Below are 20,660 nucleotides of genomic sequence, written 5' to 3' on the forward strand. Positions count from 1 at the left end.
TTTATTTGCAAACCTTAAAAAACAACTGATTCTGGTAAAACTCACATGGATACAATGTTACAGGCATTTTTAGACATAATGCATGTTTGGTTTTGGAGTTATGTTTATATACATTTTACATTTAGTATGACAGTTATACTGTCATATGGAGTAAAAAACAACTAACTTGTGTCTTTACAAACCTTACACAAATAATTTTTTTCCAGTAAAACTCACAAAATGCATTTCTCCAGTCATTATTAGCCATTTAGCATGTTTGGTTTAGGAGTTATGTTTAAATAACTGTCATTTTGAATGTGGCAGTTAAAATGTCATTACTGTCATAGTGAGTAAAACCTAATTTTTGTATTTGTTAATCTTGACAAAATACCTGACTCTACAAACATATTGAATAAAAAAACATAACTTGTGTCTTTACAAACCTTACAAAATATTTTTTTTTCCAGTAAAACTCACAAAGATACATTTCTCCAGGCATTATTAGCCAATTTGCATGTTTGGTTTATGAGTTTTGTTTATATAACTTTTACATTTAGTATGACACATATACTGTCATATTGAGTAAAAAAACTAACTTGTGTCTTTACAAACCTTACAAAATATTGTTTTTTTCCAGTTAAACTCACAAAGATACCTTTCTCCAGGCAGTATTAGCCATTTAGCATGTTTGGTTTAGGAGTTATGCTTAAATAACTGTCACTTTGAATGTGATAGTTATACTGTCATTATGAGTAAAACCTACTTTTTTTATTTGTAAACCTTAAAAAAATACCTGATTCTGGTCGTACTCACATAGATTCAATATTACAGGCATTTTTAGACATAATGCATGTTTGGTTTTGGAGTTATGCTTGTATAACTGTCATTATGAATGTGGCAGTTATACTGTCATATTGAGTAAAACAAAACTAATTTGTATCTTTACAAACCTTCCAAAATATTGTTTTTCAGTAAAATCCACAAATATACATTCATCCAGTCATTATTAGCCAGTTAGCATGTTTGGTTTAGGAGTTATGTTGAAATAACTGTCATATTGAGTGTGGCAGTTATACTGTCATATGCCGATTTTTTGTATTTGTAAACCTTACCAAAATACCTGATTCTGATCAAACTCACATGTATTCAATATTACAGGCATTTTTAGATGGATTGCATATTTGGTTTTCGAGGTTTTTTTTGGAGTTATGTTATATAACTTTTATATTTAGTATGACAGTTATACCGTCATATTGAGTTAAAAAAAACTAACTTTTGTCTTTGCAAACCTTACAAAAGATCATTATTCTAGTAAAACTAACAAAGATAAAGTTCTCCATGTTTATTAGCCATTTTGCATGTGTCGTTTATGAGTTATGTTTAAATAACTGTCAGATTGAATGTGACAGTATACTGTCATAGTGAGTAAAGCCAATATTTTGTTTTTGCAAACCTTACAAAAACAACTGTTACTAGTAAAACTCACATGGATACAATATTACAGGCATTTTTAGACATACTACATGTTTGGTTTTGGAGTTATGTTTATATAACTTTCAAATTTAGTATGACGGATATACTGTCATATTGAGTAAAAAAAAGTAACTTGTCTTTACAAACCTTACAAAATATTTTTTTCTAGTAAAACTTACAAAGATACATTTCTCCAGGCATTATTAGCCATTTTGCATGTTTGGATTAGGAGTTATGTTTAAATAACTTTCATATTTAGTATGACAGTAATACTGTCATATTGAGTAAAAAAAATAATTTGTGTCCTTACAAACCTTACAAAATATTTGTTTCCAGTAAAACTCACAAAGATACATTTCCCCAGGCATTATTAGCCATTTAGCATGTTTGGTTTAGGATTTATGTTTAAATAACTGTCATATTGAGTGTGGCAGTGATACTGTCATTATGAGTAAAACCTAATTTTTGTATTTGTAAACCTTACCAAAATAATTGATTTTAGTGAAACTCAAAAAATTCAATATTACAGGCATTTTTAGACGGATTGCATGTTTCGTTTTGGAGTTATGTTTATATAACTTTCATATTTAGTATCACAGTTTATATAACTTTTATATGTAGTATGACAGTTATACAATCATATTGAGTAAAAAAAACAATTTGTGTCTTTACAAACCTTACAAAATATTTGTTTCCAGTAAAACTCACAAAGATACATTTCCCCAGGCAGTATTAGCCATTTAGCATATTTGGTTTGGGAGTTATGTTTAAATAACTGTCATATTGAGTGTGGCAGCGATACTGTCATTATGAGTAAAAACAATATTTTGTATTTGCAAACCTTACAAAAACAACTGATTTTAGTAAAACTCACATGAATACAATATTACAGGCATTTGTAGACATAATGCATGTTTGGTTTTGGAGTTATGTTTATACAACTTTCATATTAAGTCTGACAGTTATACCATCATATTGAGTAAAAAAACTAACCTATGTCTTTCCAAACATTAGAAATTATTTGTTTCCAGTAAAACACACAAAAAAACATTTCTCCAGGCATTATTTTTTTATTATTTTTTTTGTGTCCTGTCCAGCTTCTCAGGCAAATCATATAGTTGATGTAGATGCCCATGTCGGCTGTTCAGATTTACTTTACAAAAGAGAAGTGTAGGATACTTCTCTTGTTGCCTTATTTGTATTTGACCGGGCGGTCTCGCAACAATCCGTCCTTGATTTTGTCGGAGAGGCCCCGACGATAGGCGCTCAACAAGGCCTTATTGTCCCACCCGCTGTCAGCGGCCAAGGTGCGGAACTCGAGGGTGTAGTCTGCAACAGACCGAGAACCTTGCTGGTGGGAGTGAGGACGTGAGGCGGCGTCTCCTCCATCCGTGGGGTGATCAAAAACTGCCTGGAATTTAGAGCATAACGCGGCAAAATTTGTGCTGAGGCCAATGTTGTGGTCAACTGCTGCCGTGGCCCACTGAAGGGCCCTTCTTGTCAATAATGAAAAAATAAAGGCTATCTTGGCCCCGTCATATTTAGTATGACAGTTATACCGTCATATTGAGTAAATAAAAACTACCTTGAGTCTTTGCAAACCTTACAAAAGATCATTTCATTATTCTAGTAAAACTAACAAAAGATACATTTCTCCAGGTTTATTAGCCATTTTGCATGTGTCGTTTAGGAGTTATGTTTAAATAACAGTCAGATTGAATGTGACAGTATACTGTCATAGTGAGTAAAAGCAATATTTTGTGTTTGCAAACCTTACAATAACAACTGTTTCCAGTAAAACTCACATGGATACAATATTACAGGCATTTTTAGACATAATGCAGTTTTGGTTTTGGAGTTATGTTTATATAACTTTTTAATGGCTAATAATGCCTGGAGAAATGTATCTTTGTGAGTTTTACTGGAAAAAAATAATTTTTTAGGTTTATAAAGACACAAGTTAGTTTTTTTTACTCAATATAATGGCATAACTGTCATACTACATACACACATTCACACACTGATGGAGGGAGCTGCCATGCAAGGCGCTAACCAGCAGCCATCAGGAGCAAGGGTGAAGTGTCTTGCTCAGGACACAATGGACATGACGAGGTTGGTACTAGATGGGGATTGAACCAGGGACCCTCGGGTCGCGCACGGCCATTCTTTCACTGCGCCACGCCGTCCCAATATGAAAGTTATATAAACATAACTCCAAAACCAAACATGCATTATGTCTAAAAATGCCTGTAATATTGTATGTATGTGAGTTTTACCAGAATCAGGTATTTTGGTAAGGTTTACAAATACAAAATCTAGGTTTTACTCACTATGACAGTAAACTGTCACATTCAATCTGACAGTTATTTAAACATACTGTAACTCCTAAACCACACATGCAAAATGGCTAATAATGCCTGGATAAATGTATCTTTGTGAGTTTTCCTGGAAAAAAAAACATTTTGTAAGGTTTGTCAAGACACAAGTTAGTTTTTTTTTACTCAATATGATTGTATAACTGTCATACTAAATATGAAAGTTGTATAAACATAACCCTAAAACCAAACATGCATTATGTATTAAAATGCCTGTACAATTGTTTAAATGTGAGTTTTACCAGAATCATGTATTTTGGTAAGGTTTACAAATACAAAAATTAGGTTTTACTCATTATGACAGTATAACTGCCACATTTAATATGACAGTTATGTAAACATAACTCCTAAACCACACATACAAAATGGCTAATAATGCATGGAGAAATGTATTTTTGTTAGTTTAACTGGGAAACAAAATATTTTGTAAGGTTTGTAATGACACAAGTTACTTTTTTTTTACTCAATAAAACAGTATAACTGTCATACTAAATTTGAAAGTTGTATAAACATAACTCCAAAACCAAACATGCATTAGTCTAAAAATGCATGTAAAATTGTATCCATGTGAGTTTTACTAGAAACAGTTGTTTTTGTAAGGTTTGCAAATACAAAATATTGGCTTTACTCACTATGACAGTATACTGTCACATTAAATCTGACAGTTATTTAAACATAATTCACAACGACACATGCAAAATGGCTAATAAACCTGGAGAAATGTATCTTTGTTAGTTTTACTAGAATATTGATCTTTTGTAAGGTTTGCAAAAACACAAGTTAGTTTTTTTTACTTTATATGACGGTATAACTGTCATACTAAATATAAAAGTTATATGAACATAACTCCAAAACCAAACCCGAAAACCAAACATGCAATCCGTATAAAAATGGCTGTAATATTGAATCTATGTGAGTTTTACTAGAGTCAGGTATTTTGGTAAGGTTTACAAATACAAAAAATAGGTTTTACTTATAATGACAGTATAACTGCCACACTCAATATGACAGTTATTTAATTATAACTCCTAAAACAAACATGCTAAATGGCTAATAATGCCTGGAGAAATGTATCTTTGTGAGTTTTACTGGAGAAAAAAAATATTTGTAATGTTTGTAAAGACACAAGTTAGTTTTTTTTTACTCAATATGACAGTAAAACTGTCATAGTCAATGTAAAAGTTATATAAACTTAACTCCAAAACCAAACATGCATTATGTCTAAAAATTTCTGTAATATTGTATCTATGTGAGTTTTACCAGAATCAGGTATTTTGGTAAGGTTTACAAATACAAAAATAAGGTTTTACTCACTATGACAGTATACTGTCACATTCAATCTGACAGTTATTTAATTTTAACTCCTAAACCACACATGCAAAATGGGTAATAATGCCTGGAAAAATGTATCTTTGTAAGTTTTACTGGAAATTTTGTAAGGTTTGTAAAGACACAAGTTAGTTTTTTTTTACTCAATATGACATTATAACTGTCATACTAAATGTAAAAGTTCTATAAACATAACTCGAAAACCAAACATGCATTATATCTAAAAATGCCTGTAATATTGTATCCATGTGAGTTTTACTAGAATCAGTTGTTTTTGTAAGGTTTGCAAATACAAAATATTAGTTTTACTCACTATGACAGTTTACTGCTCTCATATTGAGTAAAAAAAACCTAACTTGTTGTTTTTACAAACCTTACAAAATATTTGTTTCCAGAAAAATTCACAGATATATATTTCTCAAGGCATTATTAGTCATTTTGAATGTTTGGTTTAGGGGTTATGTTTAAAAAAACTGTCATTTTAAATGTGGCAGTTATCCGTCATTATGAGCAAAACTTAATTTCTGTATTTGTAATCCTTACCAAAATACCTGATTCTGGTAAAAATCAAATAGATTCAATATTACACACATTTTTAGACGGATTGCAAGTTTGGTTTTGGAGTTATGTTTATATAACTTTTTATATTTAGTATGACAGTATGCTGTGATATTAAGTAAAAAAAAAAGACAAATTTGTGTCTTTACAAACCTTACAAAATATTTTTTTTCCAGTAAAACTCACAAAGATACATTTCTCCAGGCATTATAAGCCTTTTTGCATATTTGGTTTAGGTTTTATGTTTACATAACCGTCATATTGAGTTTGGCAGTTATACTGTCATTATGAGTAAAACCTAATTTTTGTATTTGTAAACCTTACCAAAATACCTGATTCTAGTAAAACTCACATACATTCAATATAACAGGCATTTTAGGCGGATTGCATGTTTGGTTTTCGAGTTATGTTTATATAACTTTCATATTTAGTATGACAGTTATAATGTCATATTAATTTAAAATAAATTACTTGTGTCTTTAAAAACCTTACAAAATATTGTTTTCCAGTAAAACTCACAAAGATACATTTCTCCAGGCAATATTAACCAATTTGCATGTGATTTAGGAGTTATGTTTAAATAACTGTCATATTGTGTGTGACAGTATACTGTCATCGTGAGTAAAAACAATATTTTGTATTGGCAAACCTTACAAAAACAACTGATTCTAGTAAAACTCACATGGATATAATATTACAGGCATTTTTAGACATAATGCATGTTTGGTTTTGGAGTTATAATTATGTAACTTTTACATTTAGTATGACAGTTATACTGTCATATTGAGTAAAAAAAAAAAACTTGTGTCTTTACAAACCTTACAAAATATTTTTTTTCCCAGTAAAACTCACAAAGATACATTTTTCCAGGCATTATTAGCAATTGTGCATGTGTGGTTTTACATCGAGAGGAGCCAGATGAGGCGATTCGGGCATCTGGTCAGGATGCCACCCGAACGCCTCCCAGGGAGGTGTTTAGGGCACGTCCGACCGGTAGGAGGCCGCGGGGAAGACTCAGGACACGTTGGGAAGACTATGTCTCCCGGCTGGCCTGGGAACGCCTCGGGGTCCCACAGGAAGAGCTGGACGAAGTGGCTGGGGAGAGGGAAGTCTGGGCTTCCCTGCATAGGCTTCTGCCCCCGCGAACCGACCTCGGATAAGCGGAAGAAGATGGATGGATGGATGGTTTAGGAGTTAAAAAACTGTCATATTGAGTGTGGCAGTTATACTGTCATTATGAGTAAAACCTATTTTTTGTATTTGTAAACCTTACCAAAATAACTGATTCTGATAAAACTCACATAGATTCAATATTACAGGCAGTTTAAGACAGATTGCAAGTTTGGTTTAGGAGTTTGGTTTTGGAATTATGATTATATAACTTTCATATTTAGTATGACAGTTATATCATCATATTGAGTAAAAAAAAAAAATGTTGTCTTTACAAACCTTACAAACTATTTTTTTCTAGTAAAACTTACAAAGATACATTTTTCCAGGCAGTATTAGCCATTTTGTATGTGGTTTAAGAGTTATGTTAAAATAACTGTCATATCAAATGTTGCAGTTATACTGTCATTATGAGTAAAACCCAAGTTTTGTATTTGTAAACCTTACCAAAATATCTGATTCTGGTAAAACTAACATAGATTCAAAATTACAGGCATTTTTAGACGGATTGCAAGTTTGATTTTGGAGTTATGTTTATTTAACTTTCATATTTAGTATGACAGTTATGCTGTCATATTGAGTAAAAAAAAAACTAACTTGTGTCTTTACAAACCTTACAAAATATTTTTTTTTCCCAGGAACACTCACAAAAATACATTTCCCCAGGCATTATTAGCCATTTATCATGTTTGGTTTAGGAGTTATGTTTAAATGACTGTCATATTGGGTGTGGCAGTTATACTGTCATTATGAGTAAAACCTATTTTTTGTATTTGTAAACCTTACTAAAATACCTGATTCTGGTAAAAACCACATAGATGCAATATTACAGGAATTTTTAGACATAAAGTATGTTTGGTTTTGGAGTTATGTTTATATAACTTTCATATTTAGTATGACAGTTATACCATCATATTGAGTAAAAAAAAAAAGGTATCTTTACAAACCTTCTAAAATATTGTTTTCCAGTAAAATTCACAAATATACATTTCTTTAGGCATTATTAGTCATTTTGCATTTGTTTTTTAGGAGTTATGTTTAAATAACTGTCATATTAAGTGTGGCAATTATACTGTCACAATGAGTAAAACCTAATTTATGTATTTGTAAACCTTACCAAAATACCAGATTCTGATAAAACTCACATATAATAAATATTACAGACATTTTTAGACGGATTGCATGTTTGGTTTTGGAGTTATGTTTATAAAACATATATATATTATGACAGCTATACTGTTAAATTGAGTAAAAAAATCAAACTTGTGTCTTTACAAACCTTACAAAATATATTTTTCCAGTAAAATTCACAAAGATACATTCCTCTAGGCATTATTAGCCAAAATAACAGATTCTGTTGATGCTCACGTATATAAAACATTGCAGGCATTTTTAGACGTAATGCAAGTTATGTTTATATAACTCATATTTGGTATTACAGTTATACTGTCATTATGAATTAAAAAAAAGTAACTTGCGTATTTACAAAACTTACAAAAGATCATTTTTATAGTAAAACTAACAAAGATACACGTCTCCAGGCATTATTAGACATGTTGCATGTTTGGTGTAGGAATTAAGTTGTAAAACATTTGTTTGCTTTTTTCGCATTATCTCAGGATTTTAAGAACATTACTGTCATAATGAGTAAAAAACTACTTTTTGTGTTTGCAAGCCTTAAAAAAGCATATGTTTAGAGTATAACTCAGAAGGATGCATTGTTTTAGGCTTTATTGGCCTATTTGCATGTGTTATTATGAAGTTATGTTTAAATAACTGTCAAATTGAATGTAGCAGTTATACTGTCATTATGAGAAAACCCAATTTTTGTATTTGCAAACCTTACCAAATTACCTGATTCTGGTTAAACTCACATTTATACATTATTTTAGGCATTTTTAGACATAATGCATTTTCAGTTTTGGAGTTATGTTTATATAACTTTCATAGTTGGTATTACAGTTATACTGTCATTATGAATTAAAAAAAATAACTGGCGTCTTTGCAAAACTTACAAAAGATTATTTTACTAGTTAAACTAACAAAGATACATGTCTCCAGGCATTATTAGACATGTTGCATCTTTGGTGTAGGATTTATGTTGAAAAACTTTTTTATTGCTTTTATCGCATTATCTCAGGATTTAAAGAACATTACTGTCATAATGAGTAAAAAACTACTTTTTGTGTTTGTAAGCCTTAAAAAAGCATATCTTTAGAGTAAAACTCACAAGAATGCATTGTTTTAGGCTCTATTGGCCTATTTGCATGTGTTATTATGAAGTTATTGTTTAAAAAACTGTCAAATTGAATGTAGCAGTTTTACTGTCATTATTAGAAAAACCCAATTGTAGTATTTGTAAACCTTACCAAATTACCTGATTATGGTAAAACTCACATAGATACAAAATTACAGGCATTTTTAGACTTAATGCATCTTTAGTTTTTGGAGTTATTTTCATATAACTTTCATATTTGGTATGACAGTTATACTGTCATATTGAATTAAAAAAAGTAACTTGCGTCTTTGCAAAACTTACAAAAGATTATTTTACTAGTAAAACTAACAAAGATACATGTCTCTAGGCATTATTAGACATTTTGCATGTTTGGTGTAGGAATGATGTTGTAAAACATTTTTATTGCTTTTTTCGCATTATCTCAGGATTTTAAGAACATTACTGTCATAATGAGTAAAAAACTACTTTTTGTGTTTGCATGCCTTAAAATAGCATATGTTTAGTGTAAAACTTATAAGAATGCATTATTTTAGGCTCTATTGGCCTATTTGCATGTGTTATTATGAAGTTATTGTTTAAATAACTGTCAAATTGAATGTAGCAGTTTTACTGTCATTATGAGAAAAACCCAAATGTTGTATTTGTAAACCTTACCAAATTACCCGATTATGGTAAAACTCACATAGATACAAAATTACAGGCATTTTTAGACTTAATTATTCTTTAGTTTTGGAGTTATGTTCATATAACTATCATATTTGGTATGACAGTTATACTGTCATTATGAACTAAAAAAACTAACTTGCGTCATTGCAAAACTTACAAAAGATTATTTTTCTAGTAAAACTATCAAAGATACATGTCTCTAGGCATTATTAGACATTTTGCATGTTTGGTGTAGGAATTATGTTGTAAAACATTGTTATTGCTTTTTTCGCATTATCTCAGGATTTTAAGAACATTACTGTCTTAATGAGTAAAAAACTACTTTTTGTGTTTGCAAGCCTTAAAATAGCATATGTTTAGAGTAAAACTCACAAGGATGCATTGTTTTTAGGCTTTATTGGGCTTTTTGCATGTGTTATTATGAAATTTTGTTTAAATATTTGTCAAATTGAATGTAGCAGTTATATTGTCATTATGAGAAAAACCCAATTTTTGTATTCTTAAACCTTACCAAATTACCTGATTCTGGTTAAAGTCACATTGATACATTATTTTAGGCATTTTTAGACATAATGCATGTTCAGTTTCGGAGTTATGTTTATATAACTTTCATATTTGGTATTACAGTTATACTGTCAATATGAACTAAAAAAAGTAACTTGCGTCTTTGCAAAACTTACAAAAGATTATTTTACTAGTAAAACTAACAAAGATACATGTCACCAGGCATTATTAGACATGTTGCATTTTTGGTGTAGGATTTATGTTGAAAAACTTTTTTATTGCTTTTTTCGCATTATCTCAGGATTTTAAGAACATTACTGTCATAATGAGTAAAAAAACTACTTTTTGTGTTTGCAAGCCTTAAAATAGCATATCTTTAGAGTAAAACTCACAAGAACGCATTGTTTTAGGCTCTATTGGCCTATTTGCATGTGTTACTATGAAGTTATGTTTAAATAACTGTCAAATTGAATGTAGCAGATATATTGTCATTATGAGAAAAACCCAATTATACTATTTGTAAACCTTACCAAATTACTTGATTATGGTAAAACTCACATAGATACAAAATTACAGCTATTTTTAGACTTAATGCATCTTTAGTTTTGGAGTTATTTTCATATAACTTTCATATTAGGTATGACAGTTATACAGTCATATTGAATTAAAAAAACTAATTTGCGTCTTTGCAAAACTTACAAAAGATTATTTTACTAGTAAAACTAACAAAGATACATGTCGCTAGGCATTATTAGACATTGTGCATGTTTGGTGTAGGAATTATGTTGTAAAACATTTGTATTGCTTTTTTCGCATTATCTCAGGATTTTAAGAACATTACTGTCATAATGAGTAAAAAACTATTGTTTCTGTTTGCAAGCCTTAAAATAGCATATGTTTAGAGTAAAACTCACAACGATGCTATGTTTTAGGCTTTATTGGCCTTTTTGCATGTGTTATTATGAAGCTATGTTTAAATAACTGTCAAATTGAATGTAGCAGTTATACTGTCATTATGAGAAAAACCAAATTTTTGTATTCTTAAACCTTACCAAATTACCTGATTCTGGTTAAACTCACATTGATACATTATTTTAGGCACTTTTAGACTTAATGCATGTTCAGTTTTGGAGTTATGTTTATATAACTTTCATATTTGGTATCACAGTTATACTGTCATATTGAACTAAAAAAAGTAATTGCGTCTTTGCAAAACTTACAAAAGATAATTTTTCTAGTGAAACTAACAAAAATACATGTTTCAAGGCATTATTAGACATGTTGCATGTTTGGTGTAGGATTTATGTTGAAAAACTTTTTTATTGCTTTTTTTCGCATTATCTCAGGATTTTAAGAACATTACTGTCATGAGTAAAAAAAACTACTTTTTGGTTTGCAAGCCTTAAAATAGCATATCTTTAGAGTAAAACTCACAAGAATGCATTGTTTTAGGCTCTATTGGCCTATTTGCATGTGTTATTATGAAGTTATGTTTAAATAACTGTCAAATTGAATGTAGCAGTTATACTGTCATTATGAGAAAAACCCAAATGTTGTATTTGTAAGCCTTACCAATCTACCTGATTATTGTAAAACTCACATAGATACAAAATTACAGTTATTTTTAGACATAATACATGTTCAGTTTTGGAGTTATGTTTATATAACTTTCATATTTGGTATGACAGTTATACTGTCATAATGAATTAAAATAACTAACTTTTTTCATGGCAAAACAAGGATACATGTCTCCAGGCATTATTAGACAAGTTGCATGTTTGGTGTAGGAATTATGTTGAAAAACATTGTTATTGCTTTTTTTGCATTGTCTCAAGATTTTAAGAACATTACTGGCATATTGAGTAAAAAACTACTATGACAGTATACTGTCACATTCAATCTGACTGTTATTTAAACATAACTCCTAAACCATGCATGCAAAATGTCGAATAATGACTGGAGAATGTATCTTTGTAAGTTTTACTGGAAAAAAAATAGTTTGTAAGGTTTGTAAAGACACAAGTTAGCTTTTTTTTACTCAATATGACAGTATAACTGTCATACTAAATATGAAAGTTGAATAAATATAACACCAAAACCAAACTTGCAATCCGTCTAAAAATGCCTGTAATATTGAATCTATGTGAGTTTTACCAGAATCAGGTATTTTGGTAAGGTTTACAAATACAAAAATTGGGTTTTACTCATAATGACAGTATAACTGCCATATTCAAAATAACAGTTATTTAAACATAACTCCTAAAACAAATATGCTAAATGGCTAATAATGCCTGGAGAAATGAATCTTTGTGAGTTTTACTAGAAAAACATATTTTGTAAGGTTTGTAAAGACATAAGTTTTACTCAATATGATGGTATAACTGTCATACTAAATATTAAAGTTATATAAACTTAATTCCAAAACCAAACTTGCAATCTGTCTTACTGTAATATTGAATCTATGTGAGTTTTACCAGAATCAGGTATTTTGGTAAGTTTTACAAATACACAACTTGGGTTGTACTCATAATGACAGTATAACTGCAACATTTGATATGACAGTTATTTAAACATGACTCCTAACCAAACATGATAAATGGCTAATAATACCTGGAGAAATGTATCTTTGTGAGTTTTACTGGGAAACAATAATTTGTAAGGTTTATAAAGACACAAGTTAGTTTTTTTTAATTTAATATGATGGTATAACTGTCATACTAAATATGAAAGTTATATAAACATAACTCCAAAACCAAAATGCATTTTGTCTAAAAATGCCTGTAATTTTGTATCCATTGGAGTTTTACCAGAATCGGGTATTTTGGTAAGGTTGACAAATACAAAAATTAGGTTTTACTCATAATGACAGTATAACTGCCACATTCAAAATGACAATTATCTAAACATAACTCCAAAACCAAACATGCATTATATCTAAAAATGCCTATAATTTTGTATCCACGTGAGTTTTACTAGAATCAGTAGTTTTTGTAAGGTTTACAAATACAAAATATTAGTTTTGCTCATAATGTCAGTATACTGTCACAAACAATCCGACAAAATGGCTAATAATGCCTAGAGGAATGTATCTTTGTGAATTTTACTAGAAAAAAATATTTTGTAAGGTTTGTAAAGACACAAGTTAGATTTTTTTACTCAATTTAACAGTTTAGCTGTCATACTATATATGAATGTTTTATAAACCTAACTCCAAAACCAAACATGCAATCCGTCTAAAAATGTCTGTAATATTTATTATATGTGAGTTTTATCAGAATCTGGTATTTTGGTAATGTTTACAAATACAAAAATTAGGTTTTACTCATTGTGACAGTATAATTGCCACACTTAATATGACAGTTATTTAAACATAACTCCTAAAAAACAAATGCAAAATGACTAATAATGCCTAGAGAAATGTATATTTGTGAATTTTACTGGAAAACAATATTTTAGAAGGTTTGTAAAGATACAATTTTTTTTTTTTTTACACAATATGATGGTATAACTGTCATACTAAATATGAAAGTTATATAAACATAACTCCAAAACCAAACATACTTTATGTCTAAAAATTCCTGTAATCTATGTGGTTTTTACCAGAATCAGGTATTTTGGTAAGGTTTCCAAATACAAAAAATAGGTTTTACTCATAGTGACAGTATAACTGCCACACCCAATATGACAGTCATTTAAACATAACTCCTAAACCAAACATGATAAATGGCTAATAATGCCTGGGGAAATGTATTTTTGTGAGTTTTACTGGAAAACAAAATATTTTGTAAGGTTTGTAAAGACACAAGTTAGTTTTTTTTTACTCATTATGACAGCATAACTGTAATACTAAATATGAAAGTTAAATAAACATAACTCCAAAATCAAACTTGCAATCCATCTAAAAATGCCTGTAATTTTGAATCCATGTTAGTTTTACCAGAATCAGATATTTTGGTAAGGTTTACAAATACAAAACTTGGGTTTTACTCATAATGACAGTACAACTGCAACATTTGATATGACAGTTATTTTAACATAACTCTTAAACCACACATGCAAAATGGCTAATACTGCCTGGAAAAATGTATCTTTGTAAGTTTTACTAGAACAAAATAGTTTGTAAGGTTTGTAAAGACAACTTTTTTTTTTTTTTACTCAATTTGATGATATAACTGTCATACTAAATATGAAAGTTATATAAACATAATTCCAAAACCAAACTCCTAAACCAAACTTGCAATCTGTCTTAAACTGCATGTAATATTGAATCTATGTGAGTTTTATCAGAATCAGTTATTTTGCTAAGGTTTACAAATACAAAAAATAGGTTTTACTCATAATGACAGTATAACTGCCACACTCAATATGACAGTTATTTAACTCCTAAACCATCCATCCATCCATCTTCTTCCGCTTATCCGAGGTCGGGTCGCGGGGGCAGCAGCCTAAGCAGGGAAGCCCAGACTTCCCTCTCCCCAGCCACTTCGTCCAGCTCTTCCTGTGGGACCCCGAGGCGTTCCCAGGCCAGCCGGGAGACATAGTCTTCCCAACGTGTCCTGGGTCTTCCCCGCGGCCTCCTACCGGTCGGACGTGCCCTAAACACCTCCCTAGGGAAGCGTTCGGGTGGCATCCTGACCAGATGCCCGAACCACCTCATCTGGCTCCTCTCGATGTAAAACCACACATGCACAATTGCTAATAATGCCTGGAAAAATGTATCTTTGTGAGTTTTACTGGGAAAAAAAATATTTTGTAAGGTTTGTAAAGACACAAGTTTTTTTTTTTTACTCAATATGACAGTATAACTGTCATACTAAATGTAAAAGTTACATAATTATAACTCCAAAACCAAACATGCATTATGTCTAAAAATGCCTGTAATATTGTATCCATGTGAGTTTTACTAGAATCAGTTGTTTTTGTAAGGTTTGCCAATACAAAATATTGTTTTTACTCACGATGACAGTATACTGTCACACACAATATGACAGTTATTTAAACATAACTCCTAAATCACATGCAAATTGGTTAATATTGCCTGGAGAAATGTATCTTTGTGAGTTTTACTGGAAAACAATATTTTGTAAGGTTTTTAAAGACACAAGTAATTTATTTTAAATTAATATGACATTATACTGTCATACTAAATATGAAAGTTATATAAACATAACTCCAAAACCAAACATGCAATCCGTCTAAAATGCCTGTTATATTGAATTTATGTGAGTTTTACTAGAATCAGGTATTTTGGTAAGGTTTACAAATACAAAAATTAGGTTTTACTCATAATGACAGTATAACTGCCAAACTCAATATGACGGTTATGTAAACATAAAACCTAAACCAAATATGCAAAAAGGCTTATAATGCCTGGAGAAATGTATCTTTGTGAGTTTTACTGGAAAAAAAATATTTTGTAAGGTTTGTAAAGACACAAATTTGTCTTTGTTTTACTTAATATAACAGTATAACTGTCATACTAAATATAAAAAGTTATATAAACATAACTCCAAAACCAAACTTGCAATTCGTCTAAAAATGTGTGTAATATTGAATCTATTTGATTTTTACCAGAATCAGGTATTTTGGTAAGGATTACAAGAAATTAGGTTTTACTCATAATGACGGATAACTGCCACATTTAAAATGACAGTTTTTTTAAACATAACCCCTAAACCAAACATTCAAAATGACTAATAATGCCTTGAGAAATATATCTCTGTGAATTTTTCTGGAAACAAATATTTTGTAAGGTTTGTAAAAACACAAGTTAGTAGTAAACTGACAGTAAACTGTCATAGTGAGTAAAACCAATATTTTGTATTTGCAAACCTTACAAAAACAACTGATTCTAGTAAAACTCACATGGATACAATATTACAGGCATTTTTAGATAAAATGCATGTTTGGTTTTCGAGTTATGTTTATATAACTTTTACATTTAGTATGACAGTTATAATGTCATATTGAGTAAAAAAAAAACTAACTTGTGTCTTTACAAACCTTAAACATTTCCAGTAAAACTTACAAAGATACAATTTTCCAGGCATTATTAGCCATTTTGCATGTGTGGTTTAGGAGTTAAAATTAAATAACTGTCAGATTGAATGTGACAGTATACTGTCATAGTGAGTAAAACCTTATTTTTGTATTTGTAAACCTTACCAAAATACCTGATTCTGGTAAAACTCACATAGATACAATATTACAGAAATATTTAGACATAATGCATGTTTGGTTTTGGAGTTAAGTTTATATAACTTTTACATTGAGTATGACAGTTTTACTGTCATATTGAGTAAAAAAAACTAACTTGTGTCTTTACAAACATTACAAATATTTTTTTTCTCCAGTAAAACTCACAAAAATACATTTCTCCAGGCATTATTAGCCATTTAGCATGTTTGTTTTAGGAGTTATAATTAAATAACTGTCATATTGAGTGTGGCAGTTATACTGTCATTATAAGTAAAACTTATTTTTTGTATTTGTAAACCTTACCAAAATACCTGACTCTAGTAAAACTCACATAGATTCAATATTACAGCCATTTTTATACGGATTGCATGTTTGGTTTTCGGGTTTGGTTTTGGAGTTATGTTCATATAACTTTTATATTTAGTATGACAGTTATACCGTCATATTGAGTAAAAAAAACTAACTTGTGTTTTTGCAAACCTTACAAAAGATCAATATTATAGTAAAACTAACAAAGATACATTTCTCCAGGTTTATTAGCCATTTTGCATGTGTCGTTTATGAATTATGTTTAAATAACTGTCAGATTTATTGTGACAGTATACTGTCATAGTGAGTAAAGCCAATATTTTGTATTTGCAAACCTTACAAAAACAACTGTTTCTTTTAAAACTCATATGGATGCAATTTTACATGCATTTTTAGACTAATGCATGTTTGGTTTTGGAGTTATGTTTATACAACTTTCAAATTTAGTGTGACAGTTATAATGTCATATTAATTTAAAATAAATTACTTGTGTCTTTAAAAACCTTACAAAATATTGTTTTCCAGTAAAACTCACAAAGATACATTTCTCCAGGCAATATTAACCAATTTGCATGTGATTTAGGAGTTAATACTGTTTTATTGAGTAAAAAAAAAAGTAACTTGTGTCATTACAAACCTTACAAAATATTTTTTTTCCCAGTTAAACTCACAAAAATACATTTCTCCATGCATTATTAGCCATTTTGCATGTGTGGTTTAGGAGTTATGTTTACATAACTGTCATATTAAATGTGGCAGTTATACTGTCATTATGAGTAAAACCTAATTTTTGTATTTGTAAACCCTACCAAAATACATGATTCTGGTAAAACTCACATTTAAACAATTATACAGGCATTTTAATACATAATGCATGTTTGGTTTTAGGGTTATGTTTATACAACTTTCATATTTAGTATGACAGTTATACAATCATATTGAGTAAAAAAAAACTAACTTGTGTCTTGACAAACCTTACAAAATATTTTTTTTTCCAGGAAAACTCACAAAGATACATTTATCCAGGCATTATTAGCCATTTTGCATGTGGCAGTTATATTGTCATTATGAGTAAAACCTTAATTTTTGTATTTGTAACCTTACCAAAATAAGGGATTCTGATAATACTCACGTATATAAAATATTACAGGCATTTTTAGACATAATGCATGTTTGATTTTGGAGTTATGTTTATATAACTTTGATATATAGTAGGACAGTTATACTTTCTTTTTGAGTTAAAAAAAACTAACTTGTGTCTTTACAAACCTTACAAATTATTTGTTTCCAGTAAAACACACAAAGATACATGTGTCCAGAAATTATTAGCCTTTGAGCATGTTTGGTTTAGGAGTTTGTTTAAATAACTGTCATATTGAGTGTGGCAGTGATACTGACATTATGAGTAAAACCAAATTTTTGTATATGTAAACCTTACCAAAATACTTGATTCTAGTAAATTTCACACAAATTCAATATTACAGGCATTTTTAGATGGATTGCATGTTTGGTTTTGGAGTTATGTTGATATCACTTTCATATTTAGTATGACAGTTATACATCATATTACATTTAAAAAAAAAAATAACTTGTGTCTTTATAAACCTTACAAATTATTTATTTCCAGTAAAACTCACAAAAATACATTTCTCCAGGCATTATTAACCAATTTGCATGTGATTTAGGAGTCATGTTTTAGTAACTGTCATTTTGAATGTGGCAGTTATATTGTCATTATGAGTAAAACCTTAATTTTTGTATTTGTAAACCTTACCAAAATAACGGATTCTAATAATACTCACGTATATAAAATATTACAGGCATTTTTAGACATAATGCATGTTTAATTTTGGAGTTATGTTTATATAACTTTGACATTTAGTAGGACAGATAAACTTTCTTTTTGAGTTAAAAAAACAACTAACTTGTGCCTATTACAAACCTTACAATATGTTGTTGTTCTCCAGTAAAACTTACAAATATACCTTTTTCCAGGCATTATTAGCCATTTAGCATGTTTGGTTTAGGAGTTATGTTTAAAAAAAACAGTCATTTGGAATGTGGCAGTTATACTGTCATTATGAGTAAAACCTAATTTTTGTATTTGTAAACATTACCAAAATACCTGCTTCTAGTAAAACTCACATAGATTCAAAATTCAAGCATTTTTAGACATAAGGCATGTTTGGTTTTGGAATTATGTTTATATAACTTTCATATTTATTATGACAGTTATACAATCATATTGAGTAAAAAAAAATAATTTGTGTCTTTACAAACCTTACAAAATATTTGTTTCCAGTAAAATTCACAAAGACACATTTCCCCAGGCAGTATTAGCCATTTAGCATATTTGGTTTAGGAGTTATGTTTAAATAACTGTCATATTGAGTGTGGCAGCGACACTGTCATTATGAGTAAAAACAATATTTTGTATTTTCAAACCTTACAATAACAACTGATTTTAGTAAAACTCACATGAATGCAATATAACAGGCATTTGTAGACATAATGCATGTTTGGTTTTGGACTTATGTTTATACAACTTTCATATTAAGTCTGACAGTTATACCATTATATTGAGTAAAAAAAACTAACTTTTGTCTTTCCAAACCTTACAAACTATTTTTTTCCAGTAAAACACACAAAAATACATTTCTCCAGGCATTATTAACCAATTTGCATGTGATTTAGGAGTCATGTGTAAGTAACTGTCATTTTAAAAGTGGCAGTTATATTGTCATTATGAGTAAAACCTTAATTTTTTTATTTGTAAACCTTACCAAAATAACAGATTCTGTTAATACTCACGTATATAAAACATTGCAGGCATTTTTAGACGTAATGCATGTTTATTTTGGAGTTATGTTTATATAACTTTCATATTTGGTATTACAGCTATACTGTCATTATGAATAAAAAAAAAGTGACTTGCGTCTTTGCAAAACTTACAAAATATTATTTTTTTAGTAAAACTAACAAAGATACATATCTCCAGGCATTATTAGACATTTTGTATGTTTGGTGTAGGAATTACCGTATGTTGAAGAACATTTGTATTGCTTTAATCGCATTATCTCAGGATTTTAAGAATATTACTGTCATATTGAGTAAAAAAAATTGTTGTGTGTTTGCAAGCCTTAAAATAGCATATGATTCGAGTAAAACTCACAAGGATGCATTGTTTTAGGCTTTATTAGCCTTTTTGCATGTGTGGTTAGGAAGTTATGTATAAATAACTGTCAAATTGAATGCATCAGTTATCTGTCATTATGAGTAAACCCTAATTTTTGTATTTGTAAACCTTACCAAATTACCTGATTCTTGTAAAACTCTAATAGATACAATATTTTAGGCATTTTTAGACATAACGCATGTTCAGTTTTGGAGATATGTTTATTTAAATTTTATATGTGGTATGACAGTTATACTGTCATATTGAATTAAAAAAACTAACTTGCGTCTTTGCAAAACTTACAAAAGATTATTTTCTAGTAAAACTAACAAAGATACATGGTCTCAGGAGATGGTCTCAGGAGTGGATTTAATGGTGGGTTCCTCTGAGAAGATCTGAGAAAGAGCGTCTGCCTTGCCGTTATGTAGGTGAGGGTATAGTTAAATCGACAGAAAAATTTTGCCCAGCGAGCTTGCCTGTCATTCAGTCTTTTAGCGGATCGGATGTGTATGAGATTGCAATGGTCGGTCAGGACCAGGAATGGATGCTTGGCCCCCTCCAGCCAGTGTCTCCATTCAACCAGTGCATCATGGACTGCCAACAGTTCTCGGTTCCCTGCATCGTAGTTCCTCTCGGGTGGAGAGAGGCGTCTAGAAAAAAATGCACACGGGTGCAACACATTATT

This window comes from Nerophis lumbriciformis, linkage group LG20, assembly GCF_033978685.3.
Source record: "Nerophis lumbriciformis linkage group LG20, RoL_Nlum_v2.1, whole genome shotgun sequence".
In the NCBI taxonomy this organism is placed as follows: domain Eukaryota; kingdom Metazoa; phylum Chordata; class Actinopteri; order Syngnathiformes; family Syngnathidae; genus Nerophis; species Nerophis lumbriciformis.